General features: G+C 35.3%; 1 pseudogene; it reads left to right on the top strand.

Moving 5' to 3' along the window:
* The first annotated feature begins 2694 nt into the window (after positions 1–2694).
* LOC113065516 (adenosine deaminase-like) lies at positions 2695–19017 on the top strand (annotated as a pseudogene).
* Positions 19018–19088: the final 71 nt, after the last annotated feature.

Here is a 19088-nt window from a genome sequence, read left to right on the forward strand (position 1 = left end):
ATTAATCCTGTTAATAGTCAGCCATCTATTTTATCAGCTTCATTATTCTTTTATTCAAAGATTCCTGCTTCCGCATCAATTTTATTACAGTTCTCAATTTTAAATTCATATTGTGCTAGTATTCCAGGTTTCTTCTTTGTTCGGCGACGCTTCTCCACTTTCCTTGCTTTTTGTCGGCTTTCTTCCACTTGCAGCCCTTGAATGACGTTTGAATGATATATATTTTTTAATTGCTTCATAGTTCCCTATAGAAATTGTCCCAGCCGGGCAATGACTTGAAAATCGCATAAGCTATTTGCATTATTTACGGAGAATTCAACAATTTCTTCATAAAATACCTTTATTTCTTAACAGAAATATTAGTCTGGAATGTTTGAAGCCATAAATATCTGGCAGAGTAACAGTGTTACAAATTAAAAAAAGACTACATGCAGATGATTTATCCGAAATGGTTATTTAATGACAGATTATAGCATTATACACTTTAGATTACAGAACAATGGTTGTGGTGTTCTTGCATTGCTTTGACCAACAGATGTCGCTGGCGTGCCGTCACTCTTGTGTTGCGCATGTGTCATTGAGATTTTTTTTATTTTTTTTTGTGGATATTCATTATTTCCAGAAGGTTTCTCTTTATTATGAGAAAGTTTCTCATCGAGAAGGTTTCTCATTACGAGAAACTAAGTCATTAGTAGAAATTATTACAAGATTATTAAAATTATTACGAAATGTTCTCACTATTACGAGAAACTGTCAATATTACGAGAAAATGTCTAATTATTACGAGAAAGTTTCTCAATATAACGAGATAATAAGTCAATATTGTGAGAAAGTTTCTCATTATTATGAGAAAGTTTATCAATTTAATGAGATACTAAGTCATAATTATCAGAAAGTTTCTAATTATGACTTACAGAATCATATTTTTCTCAATTGTGGCGGGAACGGGCTTCCATAGCTTTGAGACTCTCAGCAGCAGATTCACGCCGTTGTCGTTATGCACTTGTGCTAGAAAAAGCAACCAAGGAAAAATAAATTAATTAATTAATTTGAGCACTTGCAGTGAAGGATTCGAGAATTTTTAACTATTGTGTTTGTGGAAGAGGGGGAAAAAATACTAGTTTGCAACTTTTGTCTGTGAATTCAAATTTACTGGTACAGGTGTGGGGCTATTCTCTACAATTACAAATTCCACTGTCACAGACGCTCAGTTGTTTTGCACCAAAAATATCTACTGGTTCAGTGTGACTTTGATAGCAGGGAAGTGATAGACGATAGATAGTGATAGTTTTATAGATATGAAGTCCCTGTGGACCAGCCTGTTTGGTTTTTCACCTTCTTATAGCGTTTACGTTTAGTGGAAGAAGGAAATTCATTCAGGTTTATAACAACTTTTGAGTGAGCACAGAAATGTAAAAAAATAAATAAAACACCAACCTATTTTAATTTTTGGCTGAATTATTCCTTTAATGTTAATAAAACCAAACACAAAGAGAAAAATCACTCAATACTCTTGACTGAAAAAATGTAGGCTAATACAGTTGCTTTAATATCATTTCATAATATCATCATATAGAACAATTTTTAGTCCTATATAGTGATTTATTTTTATATTTGTTCATTCCCTTTTTTGAATGATTGTACTAAATACACCGATTGTTTATCTTATTTGTATGTGTATTTAATCTTTGTTTACATTTATTAAACTATAGTTATAAAAAATGTAAACAAAGATGCAAATTACAAATAGTTCATGATGGATATTTAGGCCAAAGCGATAAAAATATGTTTCATAAAATAATGATACCCACTTTGGCCTAAATATCCGTCATACTTTTTCATATTTTGTTACCTGGAAAGGCTTGGTCTTTATAATAGAGAAGTTTGAGTGTATTGCACAAATATCTTGCAAAATAGAAAAATCAACATGACAAAGATTCGTGATAAAATCATGATATTTATAAAAAAAAAAAAAAAAAACGTTTTGCCATATCACCCACCCCTAGCACACACACACACACACACACACACACACACACAAATTACAGGGTATCTCAACATTAATTTTTTCACGGATTTTTTGGTCCTGATGAAGTAGCCTATTTAACTTTGTTTTCAAACAGAATGCATGCATGAGTTTTAAAACCTTTTAAAAAGTAACTCCCGGTAGTTGTTATTTAAGAAACAGAAACCGCAAGTCGTGAAACTAACCAGACTCTTGTTAAATCACAAACTGACATAAACGAACCGTAGGCCGAAAATCATGTAGTTAACAGAAAGTAAACCTTTTTAAAAGTAAACTTTTGCCTAAATCTATGTACAAAGCGCGACGCGACGCAAAAGTCTCGCGTCTCGTCTTGTAGCCTAGTGTAGATGTGATACTACTGTTTCTAAAAAGCTTCTAATAGGATTCCGGTTTAATCTCTTCGCATGGAGTAGATCAGCTTGTCAGTTCAGTTTGTTAGGTTAATGTTGTCACTGTTTTCAGTTTATTGGACGCTGATGTTGAGGCGGAGTTCGTCGGTGATACAGTATCTGTTCATAATAAGGCGTGTTCTTTGTCCAAGCCTGGGCTGGAGTGTATAATAGTAACGCGCATATCAGGAAGCTGAACTTCACTGCTTGAGCTGACAGGTTCCGGAGAGCGCGTGTTCAACTTGTATCACGACAGAGATACACTTTCAAGTCAGGAAAATGGCAGAAAAGAGTGGAAAACCAGAATTTGATCAACCTAAGGTTAGTAGTGTTGTTGTTGTTGTTCTTCTTCTTCTTAACATACAGGGAAACATTACGGTGAAATGCTTTTTTTAATAAACTGATAATACAGTATACTCAGTCAGCACATATTAAATTACATGATTAATGTAGATATATAGGCTTAAGACCCAAGACCTTAATTCTGATGTTTAATAAGGAGGAAGAGACTTAAAAAAATTAGGTAGAAGAATCACAATCATTATCATAATATAGCTGAAATATAAAAAAAATAAGATATAAGATATTTATTATAAAGATATTTTGTAACTGATGCATCAGTATTCTAACAGTGATTCAAATGGTACATGTTGATTTATGTTACTTGTTAACTTATGGCACATAATGCGCTGACCCCATACAGTGATGAAGGAGAGAACACTCTGGGATAATATTAATACTTCTTGGTCTTGCAGGGAGATACAGGGCATTGCATCTGCCCTTTGGAGTTATTATACTGACTCAGCGAGCAGAAGTCAGCCAGAAGAACTGATACTAGAAAAATGATTGATAAGCAAATAATTTGTGGAAGTGTCTATAACCAATATAAGAGTCGACACTGTCTGTCCTGTACTCCTCTTGTTTTACACTTACCATGTGCAGGTGGAGGACTGACACCAGCATCACTGAAACTAGCATTCAGCTTATTCTTACTTATGCAATGCCCTTCTCAAATTTCTTTCAAAATTGAATAATAATTACAGTGTGAATCTACACCATTGTTAGCAGCAGCATAGTGTGAGAGGCTTCCCTGATGGTGCATCATTCTCTTTTGGTTCCTCATTGTAAACACACATTCAAAAGGGCTTACTCTGCTGTTTAATTTGTGTTTAAGAAGGCAAATTAGTGGTGTATTTGTAATAGACCTAATAAAGAGCTACAATCATTGTAGGCAGTAAACAATTTACCATTCCTTGACTAAATCATACCCTTCATAAAATTTGCTATATCAGAAATTCAATAGATTAAGTGATACTTAACAGACAGTAACTTCCATATTTTATCAGCTGCCCAGGACTTTGTTTCACATCTCACGATAACATGATATTCACAGTGAAACCATACAGAAAGGTCACATATCTTGTTGTTTGATCGCCGACTGACAATCCATTAAAACCAGTTTTAGGATATACCTTCAGATGTAATGCTAGAACAACAGTGGATCACATTCATTACACAAAACACACCTCAACAGCAAGGCAATATTTTCATAACAAACTTTATAGCTTTTTTGATTCCATAATGTAAGCAGATACAATCAAGTCAACATAATTAATATTTAATTGACATTTATATTCAACCGCATGCTCTTACCCAATGACATTAATATTAAACCAACTACAGTAGTTGTTCGTAATTCACATACTGTACGAACCTATTCAGGTATGAAGAGGATGGCAGCATAGGCTAGTACAGACAAGACAGTTTTGCCACTTGATATATATATATATGCGCACAATGACATTCAGTGAGTTGTTTAATTTAGTAATTGAATAGACTGCAAGAAGACCCATGCAGAGAGTGCTTGAGGACAGTAGTGTCGTCGGGCCTCATGCTTTGCTAACCTGATCCGAGTAACTGAGCCAAAGACCAATGAATTGAAAGCACTAGAGGTGACATCATCTTTGTTTACTTCTGCCAAAGACAGTGTCTTGCCACTTGAAAATGGATTCTTCATTAATGTTGATATAAAATTGTAAATAAAATTTTAAACATTACTAGACCCCAAAGCATTACTTTAATCTTTTAATGAGATGAGAGAGTGCTTCACATTTGTTTTACTGCAGAAGAATGTAAAGAATAGTTTTATTTGTCCTGTATCAATGCCGGTTTGCTTTGAGTGCTTTGTGATTATGTAGATTTACCAGGCGCCTCAAGTAAAGCCTTTACAAAGCATGCACATTTCCGTCATTGAACTGTGCTGAAGGGACTGATATCATTTGATATAAAAGACCGCGTGCACACCACATTTTCCTCTGGGGGTGGGGGAAGGGACTTAATACTCTGCAGTGTCCTTTCTCGTGTCTGGCTCGTCCCTGGCGATCACACTGCATAATCAGTGTTGACTTCTTTCAGTATCTGGTTTCTATCTTACTCATGAGGGTCAGTTCTGTTTGAAAGTGTCTTTATCTTCTGTGTTAACTGTATGTGAGCGCTGAGAGGAAATACGATCCACTGAACAGCCATTAACTTAGGTTTTATCAAAGATGTACAGCTGTTAGTACACGTGCACAGTGATCCTGTAACGCCTTTTTTCTCCTAAGAATTTCCTGTGAACTCACCAAAATTGGTCTCCGGTTTCATCTCCATTACAGTTGATGAAGCACTCTTCGGTTAACAAACATTTTCAGCAAGATTGAAGTGAAGAGCTAAAGATGATGACATAGTTTTCATATTTGTATGCTCACACTTCGTTATCTTGTGATATTGTATGGTGGAAACAAGTCATTTTAGCACTTACAATTTTGTGAAGTCAATGGGCTTTTTAAATAGATTTTTGGTTTGGTTAAGTTTATTGATTAACAAACTCAATATATTTTTACATTTTATTCTACAACTTAAACTACATCAGCGATACCTACTTGTGATTTAAAAAAAAATATATTTTTATTTTACTTGTCTTGAAAAATGCAATTCCTAACAAGTGGCTAAACAGGACTAATAAGGTTGATGGAGACATCAAATATCTTCACGCCAAACAAGAAATCTTATCTACTCACTAGTACACAGTGTTTATAATCATGCTCTTGCTATCTATTCTAAGTCAAAGTTTCATGTCAGAAATATGCAAGGGCATAAAAAGAAGTTCATATAAACAAACCAAAATAAATCACAACTTTGTCACCATATAAAGGCAATAAAATATTTATGAATCAAGATAACTTGGCAGCGTTTCTGTGCATTCTTCTAACTTTATTGGTAGAAGAGTACATTACTCACGGTGGTATGATGGCTAGCAAATGTACAACTCTTGTACCTGAATAAAACAATGTGGAAAAGAAGGCACAAGTCAAATTCTTTTGTCACTGATTAAACATACTATTAGAGCAGTTGACGCCACATGGAGGGTTTTTAGATTCTCCAACAGACAAGGTTTCTCTTTGTGGTTTGTCTCTGTCCTCCCAGCTGCTGGTGAAGTTGGGTCACAGTTTAATCTGGTCATCTGTCAGGACATCTCTCAGTACATCTCAGTAGACTGGGGCCATTAAATTCACTTCTCTCACAGCCCTCCCTGGCATTCCTAGCCTGTCCACTGAACTTGTTTCACCCAGTCGTGCATTCTGCATTCTAGATGCGCTCCACAATGAGCATTTACATGGGAAGGAGACTCTATCTGAATACAACAGGCTGAAAGCTAAGCTCAGAGTTTTGATGGATGTGGTTCTGCTCTGTGCCATCAACAAGTATCTCTTTCAGCATTTGTCACGTGGCTAAATGGTCTGCAAATGTGTGCGTTGACATACAGATTCACTTTATTGCTGCTCTTTTATCTTTGCAGATTGAGCTACACGTGCATCTTGATGGTGCTATTCGAATAAAGACGATAATAGAAGTAGCAAAGTAAGTGACATATATTCCAGTTACATACCATGAGAAATATATACTTTCTATATTTTCTGTGGAAAAGATTATTATTTTAATAATTATATACTTAGTAATTATTTATATTAACATTTATAATATTGAGTAAAGGTATTGTTTGTATTTTTAATTTAATTTTTATAGCAATTGTGTGGTATATTTCAAACGTTCTGAGGCCAAAGGAACAATCCAAAATCTAAATCGATTTTAAATCCTAAACTCTTCTTCACTGCAGCTCTAAAATCAAATATAATATACCGTAACTATTATAAATTATATCACTATAACTACTTAAAATGATTTGATAGATTTATACAATTATTTATTTTTTTAATCTTGATAGCCAATGCTCAGTAATAATGTTGTGATCTGCTTTAGGCTGTTTTTGGCTGAGAATTAAATATGTTGGAATGCTTAGGCTATTCCAAGTTATCAGATATGCATCAAATATTTTTTTTATAATAAATCAACAGCACTATATGTTCTTAGGTAAATAGATAAGATCTAATTCTGTCATTTTTCCATAATAACTTTCAAAGCTCTAACCACTGACCTCTGTGTAACTGTGTCTCAGGAGGCGGGGAATCACTCTACGTGCAAGCAGCGAGGATGAAATGAGAGAGCTGTGCATAATGCATAAGCCGGGCACACTCACAGAATTCCTTGGCAAGTTCGATCACTACATGCATGCCATTGCGTAAGTAGTTGTGCTGAGAAAAGATCTGCTGGCTCTAAATAAATTGTGTTGCTGATTTGCTTGAAGATTGCATGGAAGCTTTGTCATTGAAACTGCATGAAGAAAACAAAATATGTTTTTCTAATGGTTTTATGACATATTACAATTTTTTGGTTTTATTACAATTTTCCATGAAGATTTTACACCAACAATAGTTACATTTTAGTTCCTCAGGACTGTTCTTCCCTAACAGACAAAGAAGGCTTCTGAACAGCAAAGAAATTGTGCACGATCATCACAAAGCTGCTGATTTTCAGATTGGGGAGGTTTTGCAACAGTGTTGCAAATTTGTACAATCTCATTTTTACCTTTTCATCAAATCTGCCATTGACCATTGGGTTCATCTTGTGTATTGTTTTTCTAAAAATCATATGTTTTTGTAGGAATGGTATGGTATGAATTCATACTAAGTTGTCACCTCCTAACACTGTAACCTTTTTCCAGGAGAGGAATTTTTAAAAGTTACACTACAAAAAAAAAAAAAGTTTCAAAAGTTTCAATGGAACAGTACCCTTTCAAATATTTTATACTTTAAGGTGCTATTATGCACCTGTTAGGGTTAAATAAGATACTAAGTTTACCTTTTAAAAGATACTGCCCAGTGACAGCTTTTTTTAACTGTTTTAAACTTTTTCTGAAAGTTTATGATTTCCTTGTATATTAAACCCTTTAGATCTGGGGAAATTTGATTTCTAATGAATCAAATAATCAAATCAAATGAATTTCCTTTAGCCTCACTGTATCGCTAGTGGTGGATACACCGTCAAAGGCACAGCTGCCTTTCTCACGTCCTGCATCAGACATCTTTACATGCAGCTCATGTCACACTTTCACTACGTGTCACTATAGTAACGGACATATAAACCTCAGCAGAGGCTTTTTCTTTTGCCTTGCACTTAGTCCTCTGAACAAGAGTCAGAGAATGTGGCAGTTTCTGCATGTTTCCACTCAGATTCACGAACATGAGAGGTAGCTGCTTTGACATGTAGACATGAAAAGCAGTGCAACCGGTAGTTTTGTGGGCCGGCAGCTGACATGCTTCATTGAAAATGAACCTCTAGTCCTCAGAGGCTTTAAAAGGGCCTTGTTTACAGCATGCGCCTCCCCCAAAACAACATGGGAACTTGCTGGCTGTTTTTGGCACCCACTGGGCACCCATTGTCCAGTGCTGTAGACAGGCTCAATGCATGTCATGTGGTATAACCTGAAAACATGCTTTGTTACTGCAATCAAACAGCCTTTTTATTTAGCACTTTCAAGTATAATATGATTCAGAGATTGAATTAAAAAAATACAATAACTGTTCAAGTGAGCTGTTTAAAATAAGCATCATAAGTGTAACTGAGTTGTAAAAATGATTATAGCCTTCGGAATCTTGCTCCAGTTGTGGGCGTTCTTGGAAAAGCGTATGCTTATGCAATAAAGATGGATTTTATGAGTGTGTTAGTGAAAGTAACATCTAGTTCATTCAGTTAATTCAATCATTCACATAAGATATCTCTGAAGATGTGCTATCTATAAATGAAGAAGTCATAAATGCTATAATTTTTTGACATCATAAAACTGTAGCATTTATACTTCAGATGAAGTTGTAATTTGAGATATATAAATATATATATATAAATAATATATATATATAATTTATGTATGTGTAAAAACATACATAAAAACACTTCTGTTTGCAGATTTCTTGCATATTTTCCTACATAACACATTAAAATACTATCTTCTAATTAGTAACACATGAGTAAATTAATTTCTTTTTTAGGAATAGAAATGCTTTAATGTAATTTGTTTTTACACACACACATACAAATGTGTATATACATTAAATTAGTTGTCTGATAATTTCTTTTTTAAAAAGCAACTTATAGTGACAAAATTCTAAGGCAGCGATTCAGATGAAGCAACAACATGAGAAGTGTTGCAATACAACATTTCTTAGAAAATTACAAGCTATAATATATATATATATATATATATATATATATATATATATATATATATATATATATATATATATATATATATATATATATATATATATATAGCCATGGCCAAAAGTTTTGGCAGTGCCATAAATTTTGTGTTCTGCAAAGTTTGCAGCTTAAGCCGTTGTGGTGTTCAATCACATCATTTCTGGATTATTGTGTAGAGTAATCAGATGCAATTGCTAAAAACTTCATTGGCCAATAAATTAACTTTTTATGTGAAAGTGTGAATGATGACTAGTCAGGTAACATCACTATCATACTATTTAGCAGAAAACTATTTAGACTCTGTAGAAGAAACAGAGTCTGTATATTAGATGCATGCAGGTCTTAAAGGGACAGTAGGCTACATGCTGTCGACTGTAATTAAAGGGATAGTTTACCCTAAAATATTATTTCAGTCATTGTTTATTCACTCACATTGTCCCAAACCTATATCTTTCTTGTACTGAACACTGAAGAAGATATTTTGAAGAATCTGGTCAACACTGACTTTGATAGCGGGGGGGGATTACTATGGAAGTCACTGTGAACCAGAGATGGGGACTCGAGTTTGAGACTCGGACTCGAGTGCGACTTAAGTCGCACAAACAGTGACTTCAGACTCGACTTGAGACTCGTCCTCGAAAGACTTCAGACTCGACTCGGACTCGAGCTCCGGGACTCGTGAACAATGTTAATTTTTAGTAAACGTCAGATGAGCTCGCTGTTAGAGTTGTGACGTTTGCGAACGAACCGATTCTTTTGAACGGCTCATAAACATGAACGATGGGAGCCGAGTCACGGCTGGAGGGGAGCCGTTCTTTCTGTCGCTCTTTTTTCCTATGCGTGTTTCAGAGCGCGTGTTTCACACAGATGCACACAAATGAGCTCCTCCGCGAGACAGAACAGTTATAGGGGGAGGGGTGCACCCAGCGCAGGCCAACCCTTTATAGCGTGATGATATTAGTTATTAGTTGTGCACGCATCCTTCACATGAGTACTCCAGTGGAAAAAAACCTGCGTGCCTCTGTCATTGGGTAGGAGCGGAGCCATGACGTTTTGCACAGATATTCATTGCAGCCCACTTTGTTATTGTTCATTGACTTGAAGGGGCTGATGTCCTATCTGCAAAGTTTACAGTAGTAATAGTATGTAGACATTTCCATTTTATTTATTCTAATTTTATCTACTTTAAATATTTTTGGTTCTCTATCAAAATGTTCTTGTGTGATAATGTTCTTGTGTGGAAGTGTTTGTAGTAAAAGCTGTTTTGCACAGAAATTCATTGCAGCCGGCTTTGTTTTTGATGTTTATTTGTGAGTAGGTATTGTATGAATAACATAAGTCAGCGTAGCTTTGTTCATTCTTAAGCCAGACAAGAGGTGTGCAGCTATACAGCCAGGACAGACAGAAGGCCATTACTGAATCCATAAATGCAAAATACAGATATTAACTTAAAAGTAAAGCATTCTTGGTGTTTCTGTCATGTTGCAATAGCCTGTTTACACTGATTATATACCAAAATCAAAGTTGATATTGTATGCTAATAGATAGAGTTGTCATAATAACATATTACATGCTTTGAATTCCTTATATATAGCTATGCAGTGTTCTAAGCAGCTTGGATGGGTCGCTGTACGTGATGCAACATTTATTATAACCAGAGACTTAATATAATAAAGAGACTTGAGACTTGACTTGGACTCTAGCTCAGAGACTTGAGACTTGACTTGGACTCTAGCTCAGAGACTTGAGACTTGACTTGGACTCTAGCTCAGAGACTTGAGACTTGACTTGGACTCTAGCTCAGAGACTTGTGAGCATCTCTGCTGTGAACCAGCATCTGTCTGGTTTTCCACCTTCTTCAAAATAGCATTTACATTTAGCAGAAGAAGGAAACTCATTCAGGTTTAAAACAACTTTTGAGTGAGTACATGAAGATATGAAAAATAAAACACTAATCTATTTAAATTTTTGGCTGAATTATTCCTTTAATGTTAATAAAAAAAAAATCACTCAATACGCTTGACTGAAAACTTTAATACAGTTGCTTTAATAGGAATCATTGAATATAGTGTTTTATTTTTATATTTGTTCATTCAGTTTGTTGAATGCTCATACTAAATACACCGATTTTGTGTATTTGTAATGTGTATCTTTGTTCTCATTTTTTAATAACTGATAAAATAATGACATTTTTATCTTCACCAACTCTGGCCTAAATATCCATCATACTTTTTCATATTTTGACCGTAAAAGGCTTTGTCTTTATAATAGGGAAGTTTGACTGTATTGCTCAAACAGCTTGCAAAATAGAAAAGCCAACATGACAAAGATTTGTGATAAAATCATGATATTTAAAAACAAACAAAACAAAAAAAAAGTGACATTTTTGCAATCCACCCAATGTTCCCTCTAAGCTGCACGCAACCTCGTAGAAAAAAATTATGTGCCGTGCACACAAATAATTGAGTTGGGAAAGCCATTTGCGAAAGCGAATGAATTGCAATGCTTGGGTAAACCGCTATAGAGTTGATAACTGGTGAATGCGGTTTACAGGTTTAATAGAAAGAGAATGATGTGCACGGCAGTACATGATTGCAATTTCTAATATTGGTTTCCCTTTTTTAATATACTCTAAAATATAATTTATTCCTGTGAAGCAAAGCTGAATTTTCAACATTATTCCTCCAGTCTTCAGTGTCATATAAAATTTTATTAGATTTTCTTTTTAAGAAAAAATTACTGACCACAAAATTTTGAATAGTAGTGCATATTGTAACACAAAATGTATATTTTAAATAAACACTGTTCTTTTTAACATTTTAGTTATCAAAGAATCATGAAAAAATATCACGTCCCAAAAAATATCGCAGAACAGCAGAAATAGCAGAACAGTCTCCAGCACTGATAATAATTCAGCATATTAGAATGATTTCTGAAGATCATGTGACACTGAAGACTGGAGAAATGATGATAAAAGTTTAGCTTTGCTTCACAGGAATACATTCTATTTTAAAGTATATTAAAATAGAAAACTTTTATTTTAAATTGCAATAATATTTCACAATATTATTTTGTGAAATAATATTCTTTATTTTTATCAAATAGATATAGCCTTTATAAGCATAAGAAACTGCTTTAATAAACATTATTGATCCCAAACTTTTGAATGGCAGTGCATTATACTGTAATAAAAAAATAAATAGAAAGCTCTTAGGCAACCTAAAATATACATCATTTTGTCAAAGGTCAAATTAAATACAAGCATATTAAAGTTACACATTTAATACAAATAGCACATTAAAGTTAAAAGTTGTACTGGTCTGGTACAGTATGAAGAATGTTTTTGCTCAGGTGGACGAAATGTCTGCTCTATAGAAAAAAGTTTTGCTTAGCAAGAAAAATTTAGGGAAAATTAGAGGGAACATTGCACCCGTCCCTGGCCAAGAGTGAACAAACCCATACAATCTATTAAGCAGCAAACTTATCAAAACACAAAATGTTGTGTCACTGCCAAAACTGTGGCCATGACTGTACTATATACAGTATTACACACACAAACATGTTTCTTGAAGGTAGCGAGGGATGATGACTCTGTAGGCCTTGAAGCTAGCGAAGGGCTGGGGTTATCATGGTATCTTATCGGTTTCATTTTCCATCTGCAGAGGGGACAGAGAGGCCATCAAGAGAATAGCTTATGAGTTTGTAGAGACAAAGGCCAAAGAGAGAGTGATCTATGTTGAAGCCAGATACAGCCCTCATCTGCTGGCCAACAAGGGAGTGGATCCTCTACCTTGGAACCAAGAACCGTATGTGTACCATATTTGCTCTAATCAAAAGCTGTTTAATGCCATGTATTGTTTATTGTTCTTATATGTTACATAATGCTGGTTTACATTTTCTCTTGCACAATAACCCTGTTCTTGTTTTTGTTCTTGCCTGTCCTCCCCTCTTCCTCCCAGAGGAGACATCACTCCTGATGATGTGGTGGACCTGGTGAACAAGGGGTTCAGAGAGGGAGAGAAGGCCTTCAAAATCAAAGTCAGGTCCATTCTGTGCTGCATGCGTCACATGCCAAGTAATGCACTCTCACCTCTTCCCCACCCAGCGTTCTGTGTGTTTGAGAGACGTTTTCTAACTGTCATCCTTCATTAATCACAGCACTGCCCGAAACCGCCTGCGGATTGGCTCAGATTTTTTTCCCCCTCTTAAATTCAGTCAAGATGGACTGTTTCGAAATGCTGTAGTGAATTAGAAAGCCTTGGTGATTCATGCGCACTGTGTTTTGTAAATAGACACACAATTCATGTAACACTTGAAACTGAAGAGATTTGTCTTCTACACTGCTGTTTAAAAATTTGGGGTTGTAAGATTTGTTGTTTTTGAAAGAAGTAGCTTTTTTACATTAAGGATGCATTTATTAAGTCAAAATATTAATCTATTTTTGAAATATTACAATTAAAAATAACCATTTTACATTTTGAATGAATTTTAATTTGTAAATTATTTCTATGACAGCTGAATTCTTAAGAAATTTCTCTCTCTCTCTATACATATAGATGCATTTATTAAGATGCATTTATGTGCACACTATAAATCTATAATATTCTATGGAATTAATGCATCATCCAAACCATGTAATTATCAGCTTATATGCAGCATTTATGAGGAAATGATAACACAACCAAATCATGGACTGTTATAATCTGATGCTTATTACTGCTGTAGATTGGTCTATGGAAGTGGTCGAGCTGTGCAAGAAGTATCGTAAAGAATGGAGTTGTGGCAATAGACCTAGCAGGAGATGAATCCATTGAGTGTAAGGAATTCTCAGGACACAGGAACGCATTTGAGGTAAGAAACCACACATCCTCCATAAGAGCTGCAAGAAACCTGATAAACGTCTCCGGCTGCATTTTTCTCAGCAGATCATCTAGTGAGAGATTAAACTCATCTTTATGAGGTCTGTTATGAAACTGCCTGCACAGGATTCTCAGAATTTGACAGAACATAAATGATAACCATATGTCTTATCCACATACCATTTTGTCAAGGTCTTCTTTTTCCTTGAGTTCCCTTTCTAGCTAAAACAAATCACTTTGCACACAATTTGAAGTGCTTTACATGAACAAGTCTAACATCACAATAAAACTTTGATTAGTTGATGCATTTATAACTTTTAAGAGATTTACATTTATATTGTTGGCTTGTAAACTCTTATATAAATCATCATTTAGATAACAAAGAGACATCTGTTTAGACCATTCACATGCTAAAAGCCACAGCTGAGATGTTCAGGAAACGAAACAAGTTCTCTATCATCCGTTGATCTAAGCTTCAGCTTACAAACACTGTTTGACAGTTATAAATTTTGTTTAATTAGGCAAGAATAACAGAGTGCATGTTACAGATGCTGTGTTTGGAGACTGCTTGGTGCTTTTATCCCATCTGCAGACAAACGGTTATTGCTGGTATTGTTCTGTGAATTCACGGTTTTGTTTTTGATAGGAAGCTGTCAGAAGTGAGGTGCACAGAACTGTGCATGCAGGAGAAGTGGGCCGTGCCAGTGTGGTGAAGGAGGTATGAGTTTCCTCTTTTGCTCAGCATTTATTATAATCTATTCAGCAGGAATGCAGTAACCACTCAAAATGTGCTTCTCACAAAAACAGAACGATTCCCCATCTGCTATCTGCTATTGTACAGATGGAAAATTGTGTAAACAGTGCTGAGGCTGTTCTTAACTATCAGCTTTACAGTTATTCTGTGAGGAACTTCTGTCTGAGTAGTACATTTCCTTCCCAAGTACTAAATCAAAAAAGACAGATATTTCAGAAAAAAACACTACCACTCAGCTCCTTTTTCTAAATATCATTACACAAGAAAACATCTTCGGATCTGAAACTATGTGCCAACCCTTCCCATAATGTGTTTACACCCTGCAGGCAGTTGAAGTCCTGAAAGCAGAGCGCATTGGACATGGATACCACACGCTTGAAGACCAAGCGCTGTATAAACAACTGCTCCAACAAAAAATGCATTTTGAGGTAAGACTAGATGGCAGCTTCCTGACAGTTACAGAAATCACTTTGACATATACACCAACATACATTCATATCATTAGTCTGATAAAAATGCTGTTATTATGCATAAGTTTACAATGCATCATGTTTATCTTCATGTTGCACCAGACTGCTCTGGGTGTGTGCTCACAGTGTGTGTGTGTTCACTGCTCTGTGTGTGTGCATTTCGGATGGGTTAAATGCAGAGCACAAATTCTGAGAATGGGTCACCATACTTGGTTGAATGTCACTTCACTTCACTCACATCTATCGCTGTATGTTTGTTTAACATTTAAACTAGCTAGTGCGCTTAAGGTTGGCGACTTTTCACCTATAAAACAGAAACTTGCTGATTTACTAGATAAAACCAACACACCAGTTCATATGCATAGATTATTTTACCTGATATGAAGTGTGCACTGCAAACACGAGCATTATTTATGTTCATCTCCATCCAGTCTGTATGCCTTATTGCATTCAACCAAAGCTATACAAAGTTGTCCTGATATGTCACTAAAACAAGAGCACACACACACTTACAGATATTATCTTAAAAAAAAATAATAATAATTCACTGATAACCAGAGCTTATTACATACATTGTGAGTTCTTACTTTACTGATATCTTTCTTATGTAACGGCTCGTTAGTTCATTAAGAGTGTGCTCCATGACCTGAGTGCAGGTGAGTGCAGTACCGCTGCTCCCTATACACAGAGTACGCAGTCTGCGTAGGGTACCAACTCCCGGGGGAGGGGGACCGCTCGCACCTCATGTTTGCTGCTTAATGTTCATAATTGATGGATGGACATCTATGTCCTGTTAAAAAACGTCAGCAATCCGGCACAGAGAAAAGAAAACAAAAGAAAGAAACAAACAAAAATAGGCATAAAGTTAGCTTGACATTGGACATTTGATATTCGCAAATTTAGGGTCTCTAAAGTTACATGCGATACACATTTCTAACGTCTAAAGCATTTGAAGAGAATGACTTACAGTCATAAAAACAACTGTAATTGTTCATCTAGGTGTCAACTATAATGCACACCTTTTACATTTTTGATATTTATTAAAATAAACTGTAGGTCATATGTAAATGATGCTACTTTTCCACAATTTATTGGGCTCAATCGCAAATTTGCCAAAGGCCTGGCGATTGCTGCTGTTACACTTACAGGACGATCAAATTCTTGTTTAGGCTATTATACAAAAATGTAATTCAAATATCATCTTTTTGTTATCGATGACACATCCTTTATAATTTCTTCAACAAAAAAAAAACATGTGGCTATCACAACCCTTACAAAAAATAAAACATGGTTTTATCATAGTAAAACTACTTAATTTTCTTTTGGATGATTCTGAATGCTTGAGACTACAAAAATAAATTAGAGTCATAATGAAGTTATAGCCATAGGTAAATGTCGAGAGCTACAATTGAGAAAGGGGGCACAACAATACAATCCTGCTTAGGACACCCGTTTGGCCAGCAGTGGCCCTGTGTGTGTGTCAGAATGAGAATTTTTTTTTTTTTTAAGCCAGAAACGAGACTGAGAAACTGGGTTTTATAAAATGCTATATTACACTGCCCTCTAGGGGACATTATTTAAATATCTCTTTATAAATGGAGTCGCCGGACATTCTCAGTGTAATAATATTTAGATTTTTGTTACCAGAATATTTCTCAGGTGTTTAAAGATGGTAAATAATCTACATTTGTCCCTATGATCCTGATGTTGTGTGTGTTTCTCTAGATATGTCCCGTCTCTAGCAGACTGACAGGAGCCTGTAACCCAGACTTCACCAAACATCCTCTCATCACGTGAGAATAGGTTTCTTTGCTCTAATGTTTACTTTTTTTAATGCACGTTCCTGGTCATATTGTGAACTATTTGTTGGTACATGTTATCCCACCTTTTCAGTAACAATAGTTAGGCTATTAGATAATGTTAACACATCTCCAAATAGTTATTTTAGCACTGCTTTAGCAAACTCTCATTCTGACTCAATTTCTGTTGCATTTCACCATCTAATGCATTAGGTATGGTTTTGTACCTAGCATGTTTCACTCAGAAATATGGTGCATTACAGAATTAAACTGGACGATTCATGCTGGGCTTTTCACACTGCACTTAACCCCGGGTTATCATTGGTCTAAACCTCAGTTTTATCCGCTTAAGAAACGTTTCACATTTGTTCATTAGGTTAGCACCACTTTGCACATGTTGTTATGAAAGCCTACTGCAGAGCATGGGTAGTGCCTCGTTTGAGGTGCCAGACTTCGCATCATATTTGTGCGCTCTGGACGGTCAACTAAACGCCATGGTAGTTTAAGGGGAAAAAGTCAAATGTTGACAGAAAACACATGAATTAGAGTGAATTGGATTCTTACCTTGATATTCTGAAAAGTCCATTCATGAAAAAACAAAACAATATATATGAGAACGCGCATGCAGCATTTGTCCAATCAGTGACACTGGCAAAACAATGCTATTATGTAAAAAGAACAGGTTTTGGCAATGTACAGTTTGAAACGTGAGTTTATGTATACCCAGGATTAATGGTTAACTTTGGTAGCAGTGTTGTTTCTGGCCATTTTGGCAGTATAGGTGGCCAAAGTCATATAAACTAGGATTCAGTTTACCCGGGGTTTAAAATGAGCCAGAGTTAACTAGTTCAAGTTTGAAATGTCTTGTTCTGTATTTCAGATTCAAGAAGGATAAAGCGAACTACTCCTTAAACACAGATGACCCTACCATCTTTGACTCCACCTTGAACTCGGACTATCAGGTGGTGCAGCAGTATATGGACTTCACTGAAGAGGAATTCAAGAGACTGGTAAGACACAATTTGCCAAAACAGGCTCTCGATTGGACTCTGATATAACCAAATCATTGCAAAAAAGTGACTGAGTATTTTCCTGTCCGCTTCTGTTTTTGCAGAATATAAATGCAGCTAAGTCCTGCTTTCTTCCCGCAAAGGAGAAAGAGGAGCTTCTTGAACAACTCTATAAGGCTTATGGCATGCAGGAAAGCACAGGCTTTTGAAGCCAGCACAACAAGAGTGCAGCGGGCACATCCTTTCAGAACATTTGCCTTTCCATTGTGGATCCTGATTCCATGAAACCGGAGAACTCGTAAACTCAGCAAAATATTATTTACACAAAAATAATAAAGCTCATACGTCAACATCTTCAAAAAAAAAGATTCAGCTTTAGAAGTTAACATGCCATTTATGTTACAAATGTAATTTATTGTCATTTCATTAACCGCCGTTACAGCATACTGGTTTTGACCAAACGATGTTGCCTTTCATCTACATCATTTTTATTACAAATATTGTAATAATCATATAACATTAAATATTGGTCTTATTTCATATTTACTCAAGCCACTATACGTTATGCTATTCTCAGTATATGCACAGAATATGACCATAATGTCAAGTCTTCGTATGAAGGATGTTAAGCTGTGTAACGTGAATGGTGCTATGAGAAAGAAATTAAATAGTACCTCAGCTGTATTCTACAATTTTACAATGGCAATAATGTATAAATCCAAAACATTAAACCAGAATATGATCTTATGTATGGTTTTTATCTAATGTATATTTTATATGCAATATACAAACCTATTGATATTAAAGTTATTAGATGTTTTATGATGAAATGTTGTGCAAAACCCCTTTTAATTTTCTTTCCTTTGTTCTAGCACCAGAGGGCACTTACCAAAAGACTATTCAAGTAACTCAGGTTTGGAGTTTATCAGCCTAGTGAAAAATAATTGTCAGATTTTACGTTTTGTGTATAATGTGAACTGCATAGGAAAACATACGGACTATAAATGTGGCAAGGAAGGGTCTGAGAGCTTTGTCACTGTATAAACGATCAATACAAATAAATTTGCATCTGAATGCTTGTGTGGTTCCTTATGGTTGGCTATTTATCCCTTGTATCATAATTTTCCTAAATTTGAGAAATGGAA

The sequence above is a fragment of the Carassius auratus genome, chromosome 48 (assembly GCF_003368295.1).
Source record: "Carassius auratus strain Wakin chromosome 48, ASM336829v1, whole genome shotgun sequence".
NCBI lineage: Eukaryota > Metazoa > Chordata > Actinopteri > Cypriniformes > Cyprinidae > Carassius > Carassius auratus.